Source organism: Strigops habroptila, chromosome 11 (genome assembly GCF_004027225.2).
Source record: "Strigops habroptila isolate Jane chromosome 11, bStrHab1.2.pri, whole genome shotgun sequence".
Classification (NCBI taxonomy): domain Eukaryota; kingdom Metazoa; phylum Chordata; class Aves; order Psittaciformes; family Psittacidae; genus Strigops; species Strigops habroptila.
This window is the reverse complement of record NC_046360.1, coordinates 25,863,132-25,886,051: the sequence shown is the minus strand read 5'-3', so window position 1 is coordinate 25,886,051 and position 22,920 is coordinate 25,863,132. Positions and strand designations below refer to the sequence as shown.

General features: G+C 37.0%; 1 protein-coding gene and 1 long non-coding RNA gene across 31 annotated transcripts in view; both read right to left on the bottom strand.

Annotated features, from left to right (window-relative positions):
* Positions 1-22,920, bottom strand: part of SLMAP (sarcolemma associated protein) — an 86,894-nt gene that overhangs the window by 56,638 nt on the left and 7,336 nt on the right. The window lies entirely within an intron of this gene.
* On the bottom strand, positions 97-21,328 carry LOC115614878. Its single transcript, XR_003993881.1, has 4 exons — positions 21,318-21,328; positions 13,391-13,396; positions 12,631-12,634; positions 97-499 (listed from the first exon to the last, which is right to left on the bottom strand). It is a non-coding gene; the product is annotated as an uncharacterized LOC115614878 (long non-coding RNA).

The following is a 22,920-nucleotide window of genomic DNA, read 5'->3' as shown; positions in this document are numbered from 1 at the left end:
CCCCAGCACAGTCCTTCTTCTTTAAAATAGCATTAAAGAAGTTTTTTTTGCAACTTTTTTTGCAAAAAAACCTACAGATTTTTGTTTCCATGCTTTGCAAGGAATTGCGTATTACTTTTATAAATTTAGTATTTAGCATATTTCAAGTTATTATTCTGTTTTGCTAACTGAACTAAAGTACCTCCTCTGCTCTGACCTGTGGTGTATAAAAATCTCATTTCATTGCTTTCTAGGTCGATGACTCAGAGTACCACCAATAAATTGCTAAATCACATTTTATTTTCATGCAGTTACATACCACTACAATTTTCTCCTCTGTAACAAATTCCTAATATTTCCTGGTTAGTGAACAGAAAAATTCTTCCATAGAGATCCTATAGTACATTAAATTTATGCACATACAGCATATGAATCCTGGCTGGTATCAGGAAGTTGCAAAATTGCTGTGCTCCAGAGGGCAGATTTTAACTTGGCCTATGGAATGTAGGTAGACTGTTTCCTTTCAGGAAATAAAAACATAACAAAACCCATTCTGCTTAATGATTACTATCCTAACATCTTCCAAGAGGCGGACTAAAGAGAACTCCTTACTTAGCCTGACAAGTCATGCAGTGTTTTGTTTTTCAAGCCATATGCAGTCCTGATATAGCACAAGACACTTCTGCAGGATCTTGGAGAAGACAGGATGGGTGCAGAGATGCACAGAAAAACTTGAAAAGAAAGTAACACACTTTTTCAGTGATTTACCTGGGATTAACGACAGTACAAAACAATGGTAGAAGCTTTTGCTTTAATATCTTACTACAAGACTTGCTTTTAGCACTACCTTTTTTCATCTTCATGATATATGGCGTTTCTCTCAATATGCTGCATTATTCACTGAGGACCAAACTAGAAATTTAACATGAAATTCTAGAATTAGCCTAAAGTGTAGACAAATGCATTTCTGATTGACATTTTGGTTTTTAATTTTGTTCTGAGAAAGCCAAAGTGTTAATCTCCAAATAACTGCAGTGCATAATAATCAGTCACACTCAAAAACCAAAGATACAAAAGATCTTTCTGTTGCATAACGGTTCGTTACAAGACACAAGGTAAAGATGGAGAATAAGCGCTCCACACACAGGACAACAGAAAAATCAGTGTTTAAAGAGTAAGTGCTCTATTCTTGATCACTAAAACTGTTCTTTCAAAAACTCTTATGAACTAACTACCCCAATTACAATAAAATGAACGAAAGAACATCAAGTCTCTTGTAGAGCAGAGCTGTACCAGTACTGCAGAAAGGCAGTAAATCAAGAACGGTGATCAAGACAGACTCACATAACATTTGCTATCACTATCTATAGCCATCCATTTCCATTTTGAGAGTGCATTACTGCTACTCCATCTAACCCAGCTTGAAACTGCAGTTCAGGACAAATAGGCTGAGAATTACAGTGAGGAGAATTACTGGAGAACTGAGACAGTTTGTCTGCAGAGATGTGACATTCACCCCATGAAAAAATTCTACATCTAAAAATAATATATATAAAATAATATAATAATGAAACATATTTCAGCCTTATTCCATAGCTGAATTAATAATAAATTAAAAAATAAGCATCAAAATCTAGACCACTGACTTTTACAGAAAGTCAATCACTAATGTATACGCAACTCCCATGTGCTTCAGAGCCCTATTTTACAGGCTTTGAGTCATTAGTTTAAACCAGAAAGATCTAAATTAATTTGTCAAATTCTGAATTACAGCCACTAAGGGGACAACAGCTCCATTTTTGCCTTGTTTACTGCCACAAAGGGGCAGCAAGGCTGTCAGCTAGAGTAGTTAAGCCATAAAATGCTGCAGTCACGATGACAGATTCTTCCCCTACTCATGCTACAAACTACACGATCAATCATCGAACAATTAATGCTGTCATTACAAATGCAGCCCAAGTACTAAAGCTAATATTCAAATGCAGCAAGTAAATAGGGATCTAGAAAGTGCAATACCTGCCCTAAAGCAATACTTCAGTGCAAAATTGGACTGCAGAGTTGTACAACTATCTATGTTCATCTACTTGTTTGATGCCAAGTATTCTGCTTGGAATTCTCAAGTACACTGGCTCTGCACAGTCTGAACTGCGCACAAAGAACTTAAAACAATAAGTAAGGGGGTCAAGCAATGTGGCCCACATTTATCACATTGCAGTCAGAAAGCCTTTTCTCCCGTACTATTAAAAGATCATATTATCTTCCTTTAAGTATTAACACTGAGTACTTTCTTTTTGGGAGCAGCACTTCTGCTAGCAGAGTACACTGTGCAAACCATACTGAATTCCACATCAGTCCTTTGGTTGTAAGATAGAGAAGTTTAAATGCTAAATTATCTCCAGATCCAATTGATTGAGTTTCTCATTCTGGTCTGCTTAGACACATCCTAAATTCCTTTCCTCTCACTTGACTAACTCCACCCACCTATCAAGGAAGTAGAAGTATTTGTCTCCATGAGCAAGCATAATTCAGAGGGTGGGGTACATCAAGCAAAACTGCTTTTCTATTTAGTTTTATATTTCTTCAACACATGGATCTAATAGCTCTTTGCTTACTAAATTGCAGCTCCTTCAACTTGCCAACAAAACCAGCGCGTTAACTTTTGTGTTCTTAGCAAATATCCTTTTTAAGATTATTTTAGCTACCTGCAGCAAGCACATGCTATGAACCTAAAAGTGCCCAGCTGTGAGAAAGGGGTTTTCCAGTCAGACTGAACAGACTGAAGGAGTGGCAGCTATTCAGTGGCTATTCAGGGCCCTAAGTATTGAAGATCCCCAGAGAGAAGCACAACTTGCTAGTGTTTTTCAATAACTTCTTTGGAAAATAATAAACTTCACCATTCTTTCTATGTAGTAAAAAGAGAAAAACACACCCTTCTTTGATATAGCAATGGACAAAAAATATTCACCCCAAGTTTTCAACTGAAAGTGTAAGCCTACTGTAAATCCAGCCACTCTAATGAAAAAGGTTAAAATTCTCAGCTACCCCCAGGAATTCAGTACTATCCTTCCCAACCTGCCGGTAGCTCCAAGGAGCAGGAGGAAGAGGACAGCAGGGAATATGCTCTTCTGCTGACCAAGTTGTTCCGTGTCCATTTACACCTTGAAGTTTTGTTGACTGTACTGCCAGGACAACCCTGCTGGTTGCTCATACCTGTTGTCAAGCAAAATAAACTGTGGCAGTAAAAGCAGTTTTGTGCCAGCATAACGGAGTCTGGATATAAACAGAGTTCAGCCTTTTCTGGATGTATATGAACCGCTGTAAAGTATTAAACCCTCTGCTGCTTGCCATGTCCTGATAGCTCAAGTGCTTTGAAGTTCATTGCAGGCCGTGTCATTCAGCTTAACTTTCCTCTGAGCTAAAGTCAGCCAGCTTTGCCTGAAAAGGACACAGGGCCTGTGACAGGCAGGTGAAGACATGCTGAATTTGTGGGGAGGAAGAGAAACCACCTTACGCAGAAGGGCAATGCCAAACACCAAGAGGCACTAACAGCTTCAACTCTGCACAAAACATACGTTTGCCTACAACTTTGAGCTGCTCTAGTGTGTTCCTCAGCAGCAACATGTCACCTTCCTCCACAGAACAGAGCAAACATTTCCAGGTGTGTTGTACCTGCAAACATTTCAGCACAGACCTTTCTTTTGACATACAACACTGCACTGCTTATTTTAACTGGTGAGTTCTACAGATACACTTACACCTATCAGAGTTTTAAATTATGGCATATTAAAAGCATTCACACACACACAAAAAAAAACCCAACATGAAAGCATGTTTGCAGAGCTAATACCATCTCCTTCCTGTTGTGCCTATTACCTTCTAAACCACTATTCAAATCCCGTATTTGCTAGTAGTTGTGACTGAACTCACCAGTCTGAAGGTAAAACTCTCAGGATTCATGGATACTATTAGTCAATAGCCCTATAATATTCTTCAATATTTGCAGTAATTCACATAATCTACTTCACATCAGGAAAATTCAGAAACAGCATTTCAGACATTTACTTTAAAAGGATCTTTTGATTTGTATTAGGAAGTGATCATTATTAACAGGAAGGCTACTAAAAAGACTAAGCAATATTTTTTAATTATTAAGTTTTAAAACTAGCTACATGGAGCTTAAAAACATTTTATTTAAATGGTTCAGGCTATTTATCATCGAATAAAATTCTTGAGCAGTGTTGCTGCATTTTTTTCAAACTAATTCGTATTAAAGAGATTGGCAGAAGATGGCTAAAAGTTTAGCCATCAAACTATATTACAACCCAAGTTCTTTAAACAGAAGCAAAAACCCAAGTTCACAAATTAAAGCTTGTGTATACATATAAAAGAATGAGGATGAAGATCTCTACTGCTTGTCTCCAAAGTTCGCTGTAATTATGCATTGCTGTCCTCAACTTCAAACCATAGTCCCACACATCTTTCACAATCACTGTGCCATTCAAGACTGAGGTCTTCAACTTACACATGGTAATAGATGAAAGAAATGAGGCAGCTGAACCCACCACCATGCTAGTTATCTGCTCCAGCTGGCTTGAAGGGAAGGACAGATGAACGACTCAGCGTGGTTTCAGAATTCCTATGACTTCAGTTTGCTTAATTTGGTTGGTATATAACAATGACCTGAGCTAAAAATGAGCATACTTTAGAAGCTGGTTCCTAAGCCATATACTCACACCTCCCACTGCAGCACCATCATTCAAGAAGAGAACGGCAGAGAGCAGGCTGTACTTACAATGTCAACCATCTGATTTCAATCAAATGTTGCATGTCAGAATCTTAAGACCTTAAAGTACACTTCACAACCAGAATTTGGAGCTCTGTATTAGGAGATAGTGGTCTAAACTGAAAAAAAAAACCAAACCAAAAAACTAGGAAATAAAATAAAACCCACACCAAAAAAACCCAACAACAACCCATGATGATCTGCACCATCTCTGCTTTCATAAAATATAAGTAAACAAACTGCATTACAATTCCTGGAACCCCCAACAATGGCCAGTACAGAAGTGTATGGACATCCCAAGCCACTTTCAGATTTCTTATATTTACTTTAGCTCTAAAAGGAGCTATCAATATTCCAAACACCAAGAACAACAAAACTTCTGGAAAAAATACAGTAATACTATGGTGATGGTAATTTACATGGAAAAAATTCTTTCATAAGACGATCATCGCAGGATACCAATATCAAGGTAATAGCTTATACTTTCAGTGCTTTTACTGTATGATTATGCACTTATCCAAAGCTTGGATGCCCAAGTCTGTCCCCCCTGCCCTCTTCCCTTTTCCCCCCAAAAAAACAAACAATAACAAAGCTGGAATTCAACCAACATGAATAGAAACATTATCAGAAAGGATGGCTCCCCTTGCTAACCTTTTTACTCTCACCCTCCTCTGGCAGAACTGGTGGCATTCAAGTAACCTCACAAACTCTGTTTTCTAGAAACAACAATTTGTAACCTAACCTGACAGTTGTGAAGTTAACTCCTCCCAACAATCACATTCCATAATTGCAAAATGCAGTAAAACGCCCAGCCACAGAAGAACAAGTCCTGACCACCCTCTATTGTGCAGTATCGCCTCATTCTTCAAGCTTCTGGAATAAGTACACTTGAATTCAAGATTCATTCTGAATGGTGAGACCTAAAGCAATTCAAGGCATGGTACACAATATTCATTCCCCTCACTGAATAAAGCTTTCTGTGGTAAACAGAAGATATGGAATAAAGTAGTTCAAAAGGGTAAAAGTTACTCAGGAGCACTGATCTATCTGTAGATTATTCAAATAATCCAGAAACGCGTTCACCGTCAAAAGGAGCAGGATGACAAGACACTTTCCAAAAACCTCAAGATAAAATGTTTTACCACAAAATGTGACACCACCATACGAGAATAGATCTCTCTCCACATCAATGTCAATACTTTTGATGCAAAAGGCTATTTTTAAAAAGAGATCTAGAGGAAGAGGTCTAATTTACAAGTAATTTGGTTTATATATAGCTGACTGACTTGCTACAGTGAGACATCTGTCACCATAGTTACTAATTACTACTCTTTAGAATACCTCTTTTACTTAACTTTTGTCCTCACGATTCACAAGAACTCCTGAAAATTAGCCTTCTGCTACAAATGCTGGATGGTTTCGGGACAAGTAGAAAAATTTTATGTTTATGCTCTTCACAGCTGAATCAGTCTGTCCCTTCACATATGTCACGCTTTAAAACGCCCATTTCTAAGTAAATCACAAAATAGATTAAGGACATTAACAGCCTCCAAAATGGAAACGCGACTCGGTTCTGAATATAGACAAAGCAGAAAAGTCTCCTACAAAAATATATCCCAACTCAGTACTAATTATATACAATTTTCTCAAGGAAAACAAAAAATTATTTGAATTTTCAGCCCACATGAAAAGTCTCAAGTATAATTTTAGTTCTGTGTAAAATTCTCATCCTGAAGATGCTAACAGATTTTTAAGGTATATTGCTGCTTGAAGTGCCAAACTAAATTATATTTACAATAAAGTGCAATCAAGAGAAAGGTTCCCAAGAAATGATGACTCACACATGGTCCCAAGATGCTCTGACTTATTAGAATAAGCAACATTACAAAGAGACTTACTTTGTATTACTGCTGTCATAGATGACAATATCTTACACAACATACAGAGGCTTTGAAACAACTTTCCTGCTCTGTATTAAAAACCTGACTACTGTAATGGACTCACAAAACCAGGAAAAACTAGATAAAAACAAAACAAAACCGGTTTCTGGAAGGATATTGGACTTGTTGCAAAGAGCTTGTTCTGCATTATTTTATAAAGGAAGCTCAGTCTCTTGTTATGCAAGACATTTATACAGCTATGGATCATGTATCACTGCAATACCAGTGATTACTTGGTATAATTTACATCAACTTCTAACCCCACATCAAACATTTACCCTGGGGAAAACATACAGACAAGGTGACCTTCTGAGGTTTTGCTTAATGTTACTGTTTTCTCAATACTAATCAATTACAGAAATGTACTGCAACTTTATATGGCTTGAAAATAAAGAAACAAAACGCCTTAATAGGCCATTACCCAGAGATCCAGGCTTCTTCGGGATAATCACTTAAGATAACGTCAGCAAAATATTGTTGAAATACTCATCAATCCTGATGCCCCTACATGAATACCTTCCTCCAAAACTAGACTAAAAGCTAAATACTGTTGTTTACTGCAATAAATTCAATGTTTGGCAACATGACATACTCAAACTTTGCAATAACAAAAGCAAACATTATCTTGTACAAAGTCCTAAAGACTGTATTTGTAGGATGCATGTATCCAGATAAAGAATTATGAGGTCTACAAAGAGCAGGTTCCCCTACAGAACTCTGATTTTTTATTTCCCTTTTTTTTTTTAAATGTATATTCCTAAAGGTTTGCAACTTATCATTGCAGTTTTCTCTTACCTTCAAGTGGCAAAAGCACTCTTTTGTAATGTACTAATATTCTGCATTAGGGAAAAACACTAAGACTACTCAGAGAACTAAAATTCTTATTCTTAAATTAATGATCAAGAAATGGTTAAACTTGATAATAATGTTCTTTGGCCAACTTTATAAAGTGCAAGATCAAAACAAACTGTGGTCTTGTCTCCAGCTACTACCACTACTGTAATGAAAAGTATGACATAAAAAGGGAGATTTGTCATATTTCACCATAGCTTTGTCCTAATTTAAGACCAGAGGTACTGGTCTTTAAATTTCAAGAGACTGACCTTATTAAAACCTAGCATAAATAAAAAGTAAAATCAAGCATCTACAACACCTACTAAAATAAACAGTAAATTGTTTTAATAGGAAAACATCTGAGAACAGGCAGAACTGACAGAAAAAGCAGAAGACAGATGAAACCCAAACGTTTTTTAAAATGGAAATCTTGAAATACTGTCAGGGTCTGGCACAGTAAATCTTTAGAACAAGCAATCCAATACGAACATTATGCATTATTTCTCCTTCCTCAAAAATCCTGAATAAGTGATTAGCAAAATATTAACTGAAATTGAAATCTTCCTTAAGAAATTTGCATTATTAAACTTCCATCAGTGAACAATTACATTTTTCATTTGCATGCAAATTGGAGAAAAACCACAACAGAAGCCAAGATTACCAGATACTCCACCAGACGAAGAGCCAGAAGAGAAGATCTACTTATATGAAAGCAAAAGTATGAGGCAGCTTGTTAGTTTATCAAGAAACTCGAACTCTCAACCATAACCCCAGACATTTCAAGGCAGGTGCAATACTGCAAAAGCAGCTTACCTATCTTGCTACACTCTGCTAAGTTTCTCCAATTAGTTAATCATTACATCAAAGCTCCTCTACTCCTTGCAAAGAAGGATCTCTTCTCACGTGTTCACTTTTCAACTGTGTAGACAACAAAAGGAGAAGTTGTAGAAACTATTCTAACCTTTCCTCATTTCTACTCCTTCCACATTGGGTTCCATGTTTACCTACTACCATTAATTCCATACTGCTGTTTTATAACAGAGAAAACTCCCAGTGATCACACATTCAGATAAAGAAAAAAACCCTCATCAGATTTCACAACCCCTCCAAACGCAGTAGTGGTTTGGTATTGTCAGAGTAACACTTCATAAAAACTCTAAAAATACCGTGAAAAAAATGTGTTAAGTTTTCTCCCTCCCTTTTTAGTAAGGGACATAATCCACCTGAAAGGACTCTTCTAATGCAATACAGTTAGCTTCTTTAAACAACAGACCTAGTTAATTCATCTCTCCTTTGCACAAAGATGTCTTGCTTTCTGACATCATCTGTTCCTGAACTATTTATTAACACATGACAGATGTCACAAGGAAAAATAATGTTCAGCACATTTCTGAACTACAGTTAAAATGACCGTACTGAAGATAAGCTTCATGTCATGGTGATATAACTTCAATGCAGCCAACAAAGATGCAGAAGTAAAAGTCCTAACTCCAAAGAACCACCTGAGAACAGATGACACTGTACTAACTTCAATCACGTCAAACTCAAATTTTTGTAACAAATCCAAACCACAAATACTATCAAAATACAGTATAGTGAGAGTTCACTGCACACTTCCTCATACTGAAAACATGGGGTCACCAGAGCAATAGGCTCCTTGTTGTTTTTCTGAAGATTTGTCTGCATCAAGCAAGGACCAAACCTTTTTCTTAAAAAAAGTTTAATTTATTTTCATTCTGTGTTTTGAACTTCAGCATTCCATACCGAGAGCAAATGTAGTTAACTGGAAACTAAACACTGACAGAGAAGGGTGCGGCTCCATCCAAAGATGGAAAATTCATTTTCCAGCACAGAGGAGAAATTTGACAATTGGGAGTTTAATATTTGTACTCAAGGCCCTGCCAAGCCATACCTCCAACAAAGTGAGAGCGAAAATAGGCTGGGAGGAGGCTGCAGTTATTTGCAACTGATTCCTGGGTCAAGACTTTCAAAGCAAGCAGTAACTGAGTGCTGGTATTCATGAACAAAGGCAGATTATTGTGGTGTTCCTTTAAGACCAAAAATTTTACAATTAAAATATATATATATTTTATTATAACTTTTTTTAAGCTTAAGAAATACCTATAGCACACATCCACATACTGAGACAGGTCTGCCAGCAATGTGGGAGGTTGCATGAGCTCATTTTTGACAGGGATCTTAGAGAATATTAGTCAGCCATTTCCCTAACTGCGTGCTACAGAACAAGGGGCAGGTGCTGCAGCCTTCTCACCAGTTCACACCACCAGAACAACCCCAGCAGATGGAGAGGAATGGGCAGAGCGCAGATAAGGTGTCCAAGGATATGGTAATTACAGTTTCAAACACAGTGACTCATGATTCCTACCGGTCTTAGAGGAGGGCAAAAATCACATACATGGTACCTTGGATTTACAGATTAAATGGTCTGCTAACGTGGCAACGCTTCCCCAGGTAATTATTTCAGTGCAGCTTTCTACAAAGTATTTTGATGTCTTCCTTTTCTAGCTGTTTCCCATCATATTCACAAAGTCATCAAGGATATGACATTGTTAACACTGTGCCCATGAATTTCATTCTTCAGACAAGCTTTAAAAAAAACCCCAAAACCAACCTGAGTGCCTTTTAAAAGTCTTTGTCAATAAAAAGTATTTAGAACACATGGTAAGTGCCCATGACCAATCTGTCAGTGGGCACGAGGAGCAGGGCAAGGGAATTGCAAAGTACTGCTGGTAATCTCACGCTCTTTCAGCTGTAAAGCCCAAGAGTATTCATCTGCACCTCTCAAATACATTATCAAGCCTTGCAATTTTTTTGGACTGTGTCGTATTTCCCTCTATAACATGGAAAACGTCTTCCAAAGTACCAACAGAACTTCTTTCTAGCAACAGTTGCTCCAGATTGTCAGTCTAAGAAATATCTTTCATCAATGTTTTCATTCTTTAAACAGCCATCAAATCATTTTCCAAATGGCAGATCCTTCCACATACGAAAACACCTCCAACTAGCTATATGCAGATTTCAGGTCACACTGCCCAACTGACAAAACACAACACGACATAACATCTTTCTTACCAAGATAGATGATATACATTTTTCATGACTAGAAACATACAGAGAAATTTTTCACAGTTCACCTCCTAAAAGCTAAGTGATACTAAGCTGCTGATACTATCTACACTGAACCGCTTGAGTCATTCTTTGTAGTTCAGTATCATCATCAGAAAAGGTACAGATAGTTTGAATCCTGAAAAGCATAGGCAAAATTACAGAAATATTACTAGTTCCTCTGACCATCAAGCTTTTCCATGCAGTTACCCATTCAAGAAACTTGTCCTGCTCAATGTAGAAAGCTGGTCTATTGTTTGTCCACAGAGGAAGGGTTATCAAGCGGTTTTTCTCATTAACTCAGTTGTGATGCTTAGTACTAGGCAAAAAAGGGGCAGCGGCAGAGAAAATGTGAAGCAAAAAAATCATTCTGCCTACCAAAAATTGCAAAAGAGCAAATTCATGTGGCCTGAAGGACTTGGACACTTTTTCTTAAACACCCACTCACCTGAAAGTTGAATCCAAAGCCTCATCAAAAGGTTAAAGTACCATTCTACTCTTCACATGAGGTAGCCAAAGGCACATCCCCAAACACTGCAACCAGCACACCAATAAGGCACTAATGATAATCTCATGAGATTAGAAAAAAATTAAATTATATGATAAATCCATCAAGATTTTATTCTACCATAACAATTATGAACAGTATTCCCTGCTGTTAAATTCCATATTAGCACACTATGTTTTCTTTGTACAGTTATTCAGTATTCATGGAAGCAGCTGTTCCACAGACCACTGAACACATTGCTACTGTAAAAAAACACAACATACCTAATCATTTGCAAGCAAGAATCACTGAATGCCTTCCTTAAGCATGAAAATGCCTTTTTTTTACTATTTAAACCTGAGTTACAACCACTAGAGGGCAATGTAATTATACAGACTCCTGCCCGCATTTGGTAGCGCAAACCAATTCAATAAAAAGTACATATCAGAAGCTAAAGTTGAAGACTCTTTATATTATGAATGGGGATTTTTTTTATACTGAAATTTCCATTAATTATAGCACGTATACCGTGGGTTGCCTAAACTATTAGTTCTATCTATAGTCTAGAGCCTTAAACACAAGCTACTTTTAAGCTACAAATCCACATTAGCAATTCTCCTACTTCTCAGATTTTAAAATTAGGTTTCTCAACTTCAGTGTTCCTCCCACTGAAGTTATGCGAGTTACTGAAATTCCACCCAGAATAAGCATATGTAAAAATCAGAATGCTGTCAAAGCCTTTTCACATTAAATTTAGAAATTGAATTTCCTAATCAATGGTAAAAAATATCTAGCTAAAAATGGGCTATATGCTGCAAAAGAACTGGAATTACATGCAAATTTTTTTCCATGCCTAATCAGCAGTTCAAAAATATTGCTTTTCAAAAAAAAAACAGTATTTTGAGAACAGTTGGGCTCTTTCCTTACAAAGGTAACACTTTCTTGAAATGTATTCTTGATGTTTAACATAAAAAGTTCTTGTACAGTTCCCTACCTCGGCTTTTAGAAGAACGAAAGAGAAGGTCCAGAAACTAAAGCAATCCAGGAGAATAAGTCATTTACTAAAAGAAAAAGGACAAAAACAACTGGCAGAAGCATATGCACTGGTCACTTAAAGCAAAGACATTTAAAGAATAATGTTGAAATCTACAGCCCTGACAGAAAATGGAAGAAAGCTCAGCAGGCTTTGTTTCTTCAGTCATTAAAAATGATGACATTTAATAATAGGGCAACACACTGGTACTGCACATCCAAACACTCCCATCTACACTGGCCCTTCTACTCCATGAAAAAAACAAAATCTGTACCATGTATCACCAAAACAGATGAACCCTCAAATTAAGTTCACATAAAATTCAAACTGCACTCCCAGTACAAACACAGCCTTCCCACAAAAAACGTGTTTGCTGTTAAGTAATAAGCTCTGACATACCAAGAGGTTTGTCATCCAAGCTTAAATTTAATATGCCTGTAGACAGGACTATACTTTGATTAAAGAAAAATCAGCAAGACTTTTGTGCTACCTGTAATTAGCCTAGTATTAGTATGAAGTTTTAAAAAACTTTAATTAGGATTAGATGCTACCCATAGCTTGTTTCAAAGGAAAATAGGTTGGGCCACTGGGAATTGGCAGCATTAAGAGCAACATGGTTAAACACAAATTCTAGAGAAGCGTGTGTCCCCCATTGCTTCTTCCTTCTAAACTTTTTTGGAAAATAGTTTTCTTCTGCAGCCAAGAGGTATACTGGGGTCCGATGCAAATATCAGGCATATCAAACCCTATAGATGATGCAGGTTGGCAGAATGTTTCATTGGATTATTACAGCTTTGCCTTATTTCAACCTTGTCATAACTAAAAAAAAAATCAACCCACACAACCAAATTTGTGACACTTTTGCTAAAATAATTTTAAAGCAGTTTTTTCCACTCAAGACCAGGAAAAACCCCGCAAAGTCTGCCCAGCCAGTCTTAAAACAATTAAGATGTACAAATTTTGTATTCTGTTTTAACAAAAACATAGATCAGTAACAGTTCTCCTGATTGCTTATACGCAGATCCATGTGAATATTCACTGAAACTACATAACCTAGCAGATACAGGTAACAAGTAAAAGGTAAGACCCTCTGATATGAAAGCACCTTTTCACACTGCTCCTGTAAGTAGGCAGGAATTAAGTCTGCCTACCATGAACTTCAAAAGAAGGAAGCAAGTCCTCCTACTATTTGATCTTAAAATTACCACCTTCCTCTGTTGCCACCTGACAGCAGCTCCTAGGGGCTGAAGAAGCAGCTGTGAGTTAGATATCCTTAAATGATAGACTGCAGCAGTTCCTGGAAATTACGTACACACGACCTCAGTCTTTACATCTCTCTTGGCTTTACTGGATAGCACATTCCTTAATAACACTCAGTTTCTCCCATCGAAATTTTGGGAAGTGTCAGGAGTCAGCTCATTCTTCTCCAATTGTTTCAACTATTTTTCACCTTAACGACTTCCTTCTTTTGCATCAGGTCTGTGCTATGGAGCAATAACGTTTCACAGAGCACCCAACTGCAGAAAAGACACTGTGCAGTGCACACAGTTGTTCTACTCTCCCAAACATCTGCTTTAAGAGTTGCACCACAGCATATCTCCAGCTTCCTCCCTGTTTATATGCTCTGGTTTCTTTTGGAAAAGAAAATAAACAAAACTGTACACATGGAAGAATGGAGTATAGACTGGTTCTCTTCCATCACGCAACTGGAACATGTGCAAAGCACATAATGATTAGAAGCACACCATAGAATATGCTGTAGTCTAGTTTCAACAGAGGGTACCTTAAAATCAAAGGGGTGCTGCATTTCCAGACACACACAAATACATCATTTAATTCTTAATAAGTTCTCATGGGACAAAACCTGTATTTTTACTGTATGCTTATTCCCTGGCTTGCTCTTCTGTCTCTTAAAATTAGGTTCAAGTCAGATAAAATAAACATTCTATTAACCAAGGTCCCTCACTTTTACCTTGTTAAATTGCACTTTTCATACTTCATTCAAAGCTGACAATTTGAGCAGCTTATGTACCTACTGATTGCACAAACAGGATGGGCTGACAACTTCCAGACTCAGCAGTTGGAGTCTCTAGACCTCCAATACCATTCACTGAACCACCGCCAACAAGAACTAATTCAAAGCATGACACACTTTATCATCAACCACCACCCAGCAACGTTCGCCTTCTCTTTTTCTCAACAGTTTTATAACCTCAGTGTTTCTTCATAGGCATAAACATTGATGTTTTCTTCACTTCCCTTTGAAAGGTTTAGCTTGAAAATTTAAATAGCAGAAACAGTAAACTAGTAAACAAAAATGTGTAAACCACATCAATAGTTCAGAGTAACAAAGTAGAGCAGAAAAATCCCAAGATAACCAACACCAGTATTATTCTGAAAGAAAAATGGCAGGCATTTCAAACCAACTGAACTTAACCCTTTATTCCTAACTATTCTATCAATACCTAAATTATATTGGATAAAATAATTTACAAACATAAACTGTTACCGTGTGAGAAAGTCCCTCTGGATTTTATCAGTGACTCATATATACAATTGCAAACGTGGAAGTTATTAATCCAATTTTCACTTATTACTTTAAGAGAAAGCAATAATCATTTACACAAAGTCGCTCAACAGTAATATTCCATGATAAGTTACAATAAAAGTATTTTTGCCCTGCTTCTCATGATAGAATGCAACACATTTACTTCTTTGCCCATTAGACAATAATAATTTTAAAACTTCACTCAGGAAGAACTATCACCTTCTATTCTCTCATTCCCCTTTTTCTAAAGGTTTACCAACTGTGCATGATTTACAAACATTTTGCTCTACAGTCCAGAACAAAGTGTGCTTATGGTGAGCCAATCAATCAGCTGGAACCTCAATATCACTTAAACTGCAATTGATTCCTGGTTATCTTCTCTCAGTTTTATGTGCAGCACAATTTCAACTGAAAATTCAATGCATATTAGAACAATTCAGTCCAAACCAAAAAGAAAAGAACCCAAAAAACAACTTCTAAGAACAAAACAACCCCCCCCAAAAAAAATACCCAACAAAAAACCCCAAAACCCCCACCAACTTGATTCAAATAAACAATTAATTCAATAAAATAAAAATAACTACCACTGATTTTTAAAGAAAATGACTAGAACTTTTACATTCCACAGATACGAACAACAATTGCTCTGTCAGTTTAAGGATACAAACATTGATCTCCACTACAAGTACAATGCAAACTGAATTGTTAGATTTCTTCATGAACCAACACACTCGAAACTAGATTACGTACACAGTAAGCTATTTGAGCTGTGACAGAATCATGTAAATGAACATAAGTAGTTCCATGCTGATATTTAAAATCACAAACCAAAACCACAGAAGCAAACTAACATCCCACGCTCCCATTAGCAAGTCACAAAATAAACCTTAAAAAAACCCCTTATTTCGAAACGGGTGAAGTGGTAAACAATTAAGTCTCTCTAATACAGCAGAGAGGCAGGATACTCCTCACTACAACAGTCTTCTAGAAAGAGATAAAACTATTTTCCCTAAAATGTTTCACTGAAGATGATGTGTCTTCCAATTATACGAGTAGCTCAATGAAAAAAACCTGTCTGATCAAGAAATAGTTATTTTTCTATAATTGAAGCTCATTACAACTGCCATTTCTGCATTGCTCATACTGATGGCTCTTTTTAACATGTTAAGAATATTTTGACAGAACTTAACAAATTAAGCTGAGAGAAATATGCATTTTAAAAAATGAAACATTCAAGCAGCAGACAACACAGAAAATTTTCAAGGAAAAGCTTTGTTACCTTAAATGATAATTTTAACCTTTATGACTTTTTCAACAGCTCTTCAAGAACCTACGCTTAATGGTACAAGTAAATTTAAAAAGCAGAAGTGGTAATACATGTTTCCTGTTGGTTTTTCTATTTTTTTTCAAGAGCAACTCGCAATCTAAAGTGTGTAATTGTGACTTCAATTGTTCCTAAGTTTCTCTTTCAATAATCTCTTAATATTCTCTTTTGCATCAGTTCAGCCACTTGAAACATCACTTGTCTTGTCTCTATCCTTTCCTCACAGAATTTCCAATGCAATCAGACTCCATGGTATCTTCGCTGCTCAGTACTCTTCTCACCTGACTGTTTATCCCCAATACTGTAAAATGATTTTTGCCTCAGTGCTGATATGAAGCTCACCTCTACAGGTATCCTGACCATACTGATGTACTTAAGTCCCCACAGTACCTAAGCACCTGCAGGCCACCTTTGAATATGGGTAGCAGGCTCAAATCGGAGAAAGTTCGCTCAAGAACTGATTTCCCATACTTAGTAGAAGGAATGAGACACAGAACCAGAAAAGTTTATTCCAGCCTTTCACCTTACTCCTTTTTCCCCTAATTTTCTTCTCTCCAGCCCCTAAAATCACTTAGGTCTGGCTGCCCCATGACACTTTGAACCCACTTGGACAAAAGACAAGGGGAATCACAGGTGCCACCAAAGGTGGTTGGGAATCTTGTCTTTCTTACTTTGCAGAAGGGGACAGCAGTAAGATGAAGGTGGAAGCCAGGATAACAAAGACTTTCAACATGCCTGAAAAAAAACAGTTAACACTTGATTTTGTACAGAACAGTCGTCCATGTCTGTTTTGCAGAACTTGAAGATGTATTACTTGAGAAAAACAAACAACTCAAGTATTTAAATTAGAATGCTTTCAAAACTTGTAAGTTTGGCTTAATACACTATTAGCATGTTAAACGACATTTTAATTATTATAACTCAGACATTTAAATGATAATACCCTTAATATGCCTCAAGTGTAGACAGGTATTTAAGTGTTCTACACTTTAAACAAGCTGTATTTAACTGAATTTACCACTTCTGATTATATAAAATAAATATACAAGATACTCCTTCCATCATAATAATTCTTCAAGCAAGGTCATAAAGTTCTTTCTAAAGGCTTGTTTATCAAAGCAGATAAATTTCCTCCTCTCTAAGATGCCAGTAAACAAAGCTCATACTTCAAAGGCTGCATTCAAAAGGTAACCTCTAGTACAGCTCTTTCAATTGCTCAAAAATTCAATGCATCAGGAAAACAAGGAACTAATCTCCACCAGCCTAAGTTCACACAACATATGCACAAACCAAGAAAAAAACCCCTTGCCTAGCTGTTAAAAAGGCCCTCAGAGCTACTCACGGACACAACTAAAAAAATCTGCACTCCTGGCCAGTTGCATGAGCAAATGCAGTGCATCTAATACCTGCCTGATTTTGAGAACGTACTACTGGTGTTCTTTTCTTCCACTGACATGGGACAGTTCACCAAGAATTATACAAACAATGAGAAATTCTAGTGCAATCAGTTTTGACAATAACTATCCTAGTATTTCACAAGCATAATAAAGTTAAAAAAAGACCATGACAGAAATGATGGGGGAAAAAACAAATAACAAACAACTGGAAGATCAGTAGCAGGTTGAACCCCAGATCCAGTGTAGCATCTTTAGCTTTATGGAAAAGAAACCCCAGAGCATGAATTATAAGGGTCAAAAATCTTAAGAGCAAAAACTGAATTGGCCCATCTTTCATACTCAACTCAGCAGTCACTGAAATACTTTTTATTTTCCTAGCAATTACGCAGCCACTGGTATTATTAAGATTACAAAAAGCTGGCCCCTTCCTATGTTCCAAATATTTGTTTTGCTTGTGTGTTCATTTCACCATGTTAGTTCAGACTTCAACCAGAACTTTCCAGAAGTTGCGACTTCTATTCAGATTGAAGAGACGACTCATAGAAAGCTGATAATCTCTTTCGGAGGGGCTTCTTACTCATGTTTCCACTCTCTCATTCATTAAATATAACCAGTTTTAGTTGGCTGTGTCTATAAATGCAGTAATTAAGTCAAGATAAAAACCATTTTCTGTCCATTTATAATCACAGATTCTCATTCTAAAATGGATCCTGCCATAAAGGCTCTTTACTCCAATATAATTTTCCACTGAAACTGCATTTACTGTTTTGTGAGTAAATGCTAATAGTACAGCCCCCAAATGGGTTGTGCTGTCATATTACTAATCCTAATGAACAGCTTGAAACTCAGATAATATTTACCTGTACATGTAGGCTTAGCTTTTAGCTACAGACTAAACCAAAGTCCTTAGTGTGTCTTGGGTTCAGCTGCAGCAGTCATTCTTCTCCTTCTTAGTAGCTGGTGCAGTGCTGTGTTTTTGACTTTCAGCCTGGGAACAACGCTGGTAACACCGATGTTTTTAGTTGTTGCTAAGTAATGTTTACTTCAACCAAGGACTTTCTCAGTCTCATGCTCTGCCAAAGAGGAGGGGAAGCCAGAGGAAGCAGAGACAGGACACCTGACCCAAACCAGCCAAAGGGGTATTCCATACCACAGCACGTCATGCCCAGTATATAAACCGGGGGGAGTTACCCGGAAGGCCCAGATCACTGCTCGGGTCGGGCTCGGTATCGGTCGGCGGGTGGTGAGCAATTGTATTCTCTCCCCTTGTTATTTCCCTTATCATTAGTATCACTGGTGGTAGCAGCAGTGGTTTTGTGTTATACCTTAGTTACTGGACTGCTCTTATCTCAACCCGTGGGAGTTACATTCTTTTGATTCTCCTCCCCATCCCTCCGGAAGCAGGGGGAGGAAAAAGGGAGGGAGGGAGCGAGTGGCTGCGTGGTTCTGAGTTACTGGCTGGGCTTAAACCACGACATAGTGTTTGCCACGGACCTGGACATTCACACGCAAGCAGCTACTGTTGCACCAAGTCACTTGTTAAGCCACTGAATCTTTATCAGCTGTAAGAATGTTTAGTTCTAGCACAGTTCAGTAACACAAATGTCAAAAATATGATCAGATACAAATGCCTCAATTCCAGAAGGTCAGCTGTTCCATTTCCTTTTCTTCTTTTTAATACGCCATCAAGCAGATGGTCATGATACAATTTCTCAGATTTTATTCCAGCTTAAGGAAAGGCAAAATAGATTCAGATCACCAGATATTTATTCCATAATTGCAAACTAGTAGTTTCAGCACTAAGGGAGAAGTCACAGTTGCATCATGTCTCAGCGAACAGCTTTAACCCTGATGGTATCAAAAAAGTATTCTTATTACTAGCAGCAGTGACCTCATTAAACATCACCAGGCAAGAGCTCCCTTTTGGATGCAGATAATGGACTTCTCAATTTTAGATCACTAAAACATTATACGAATCATCAACTTTGAGCACTGGCAGCAATTAAACAGCACTTTTATGTAGCGCAGCTGGGACTTGGCTCACAGCTACAACAGTCCCATGAAAAAAAAAAATACTTGGGACACCTTGAGCATAAGTGTAGCAACCAAATAAAATTATCCCTTTTCCAAATGTCCACAAGTATAAGCAAGCATTTACTAGTTCTTAAATTCTATTGTCCGAAAAGTTTTGCTCTGGACAGGAAAGAACAGTTTCCACTCAGCTTTACTCACCTGTATAAAAACTGTATAAAGCAATATTTAAAGCAGAACTATGTAACATACTCTCTAGATTTAATTTGAGGAACACCACCAGCAAGCAGATCCAGCCACTGGCATAATGTTACAAGATTACAGGTACCCTAGCCTAGACTCAAAACCACATCTTCATAAAAGGTTTTAATGATACTACAAAGCAATTACTTTGGTAAATCTTCTGGAAATACAAAACAGCAATTACAAAGGAAGATGTGTATGGCAAGATTAAACTATAAAACACATCAAAGACGGTACACATTATAGATCTCAATACAAAGACTAGTCATCCAGATCCTTTAATATTAGTTCATAAAACTTACATCATCATCTAAAATTCATCCAGCAACACCTACTCTAGGAAGGTTCAACATAAAGCTATGTGGGAAAGGGAAGCAGAAAATTGAGCACATTTTCATTTGATCAATCAGGGGAGGCAAAACAAAACCCCACCTATATGCACATCTGCACACAAAACTGTTCAGCTACAGGCACATTTACCCGGGCTGTGAAGCAGGCAAAATCCCAGAACAGGATGACCTAAAGAGCCCACAGGAATGCAATCTGGATGTCTCAGAGCAGTTTAAAGCAAGCAGGACAGCTGTGCTGGTGCAGTGTTCTGCCAAACTTAACCTTCCCAAGCCCACTTCTGGAACATAGGGGTCAGAGTAAGTTAACATGCAGCTGAAGTGCAGATCTGCATTAAATTTATTGAGAGGCAGTATTCTGCAACAGAATGTATGCATAACCTGTATTGATTTCAATAGGTAAGGTAGCACGTGTACATGGATTCCAAATCAAAAACCAAGTTCTGAGATAAAGTTGTCCATGTGTGTCAGTGCAGTGCATTTGTTCAAGTACAAAAACCATCAAATGATTTTCCCTTTTGTTTACATGAAAGTTAAAAATTATCCAAACACAGCACACATAGTTTTAACTTTCTAATTAACAGTCAGATTCATAAGTTTAACTAAAAATCAGAATGACACCATGGGTAAAGAGCATTCAAATAGGCTTTGAAATATTCACATGCCTATGTTACAGATAACATATTATTAATATAATGGCAGTCAATCAGTTCTTTAATTACACAGGAAGGCTTCTGTTCATAAACCAAATCATTAGCCTGCAATGTCACAGACAGTATTTATACACCTACCAAAAGCCCTGCTTAAACCACAACCAGGAGCTTTACCTAATCTCTACTAGTTACACAGATTGCAAAAATAAATACTCCCTTTCCATGACAATTTGTATTCCCGGCTTTCTCGTACAACTGCTGGAATGTGCAGTCTAGGAAAAGTCCTCAAAGACGAAGATTGAAAAAACATAAATAATTTCCCCTTTCAGTTCTTAAAAAGGAAGTAGTGGTTGAGAGCTGTAAGTGAAAGTGTTGTGTTATTTCCACTCTTATGGAATTAGGGGTGGAACTAGGAATATTCTTACATGTTTTTCATTTGCTGCTTCTTTTCCCTCCAAGTAAATTTTAAAAGCATTTCTACAGCCCACATTTTGGTGGTAATTTTAAGTTATGCTATAAAAGAAGTACTCCAGATATTCTGTAAAACTAAATCATATATACAGACACACACAGGGAAAGTTAAGAACGTAACTTAAGACAACAGTAACACAAGCTAGCCTACCTAGCTAATATATCTGATCCCCTCCTCAGAAGCTTATTTGTTGGTAATAAATTTGTACCCAAAATTCTGTTCCAAGTCCACAAACCTAAACTAATTAGACCTGCTGTGGACCAGAGGATTGGACTGGATAACCTCCAGAGGTCCACACCAACCTAACTCATCCCCTGACAGTACATTCATGTCATAGAATTTGGCTGTCCTCATTCATAGTATTGTAACATCCTTCAAAGTAGATCCTACCCTAACTATACATAATAACTTAACAGTTCTGGAATCCATAGAAACAAAAGAAATTTCATCAAACTTACTCTTCAACCTGTAATAATTGATTATTATATGTGGAAACTCCACATAGCCTTAAAAATCCTCTGGCATTCACCAAGAGGAATCCCTGTAATGATAGCAAGAAAACTTTTTTTCCTAATAACAAAATTAAAATTTGAAGAATTACAAATAATTCATTACACCTCCTAAAAGCTTTCAGATTTTTCAAACACCTGGGAACAGTAAGTGTAAGCTAAAAGCCCAGCTTTGCAAAACCGAGAGATCCGGCTTCAAGAAAAACAATTATAAAATAGAAAGCAAGGCAGAATCATCGAGATGTGCTGGGGGGACAGGACGGGAGGGGGAGAGGGCAAGTTAAGAAAAATAATCCTCTTACAGAATATTAATAATATTGCATCAGAGACATCAAAGTTGTAGAAAAATCTGTTTAAACTTATTCTTGCTCAACACCCAGAAAAGGAACAACTCTGAAAAAGTGCCAGTTAAGAGCAAAACCTGCCATATCAGATAAGACTAATGGCACATGCAAATAGCAGCAGCCAGTACCAAGTGTCTTCAAAAGAACTTGCCATACACATACCTATTTGGCCCATTAACAGTGTTTTAGTTCTTTGATTTGAAACACAAGCATTTCTATACCTGCATTTAAAAAGATTATTACTCAATACACAGTTACAAGTATCCACAACTCTCCTATCTTAAGCTCTTGCATTCATTTTATTTTTATGGAAGAACCATTACAACTGTAATTATGAGAATATACAGCGTTAACAACTTGTTCTTAGTTTTCTTTTCAACAGCCTCTTAATATGAGAACAAAAGGTCACTTGCCTGTTCTCATATCTCAGACCTTGCATGTTTCCTACGTTGAAGTATTTCTGTCAATAAATTGAAGTATTTCTGTCAACAAATATTTTCAACACATTTGAATTATCGTATGAAAACTAAAACTGAACAAGATGTTCCACTGAGGACAAACTTACTTTAACAGTAGCACAACACTATCAATATTTTTATATTGTTATATTTTATATATACGCAAAATCTCACTATTTTACACTATTAGAATATTTGCACCTGAGCCCATCTCATCATTAGTTTTTCCGTCTTCAGTGGTTGGTGTTATTTTATAACCTAAAAAGGTCTAAGAATAGCACATATTTTCCTCCAGCATACACTACATTTCAACTATCAATACCAAAATACTCCATAGTTTTGCAAAGATACTATAAATTCCTCATGCCCTTCACTACCCCTGACTAATCCCAGTACTTTTTACATTTTTATA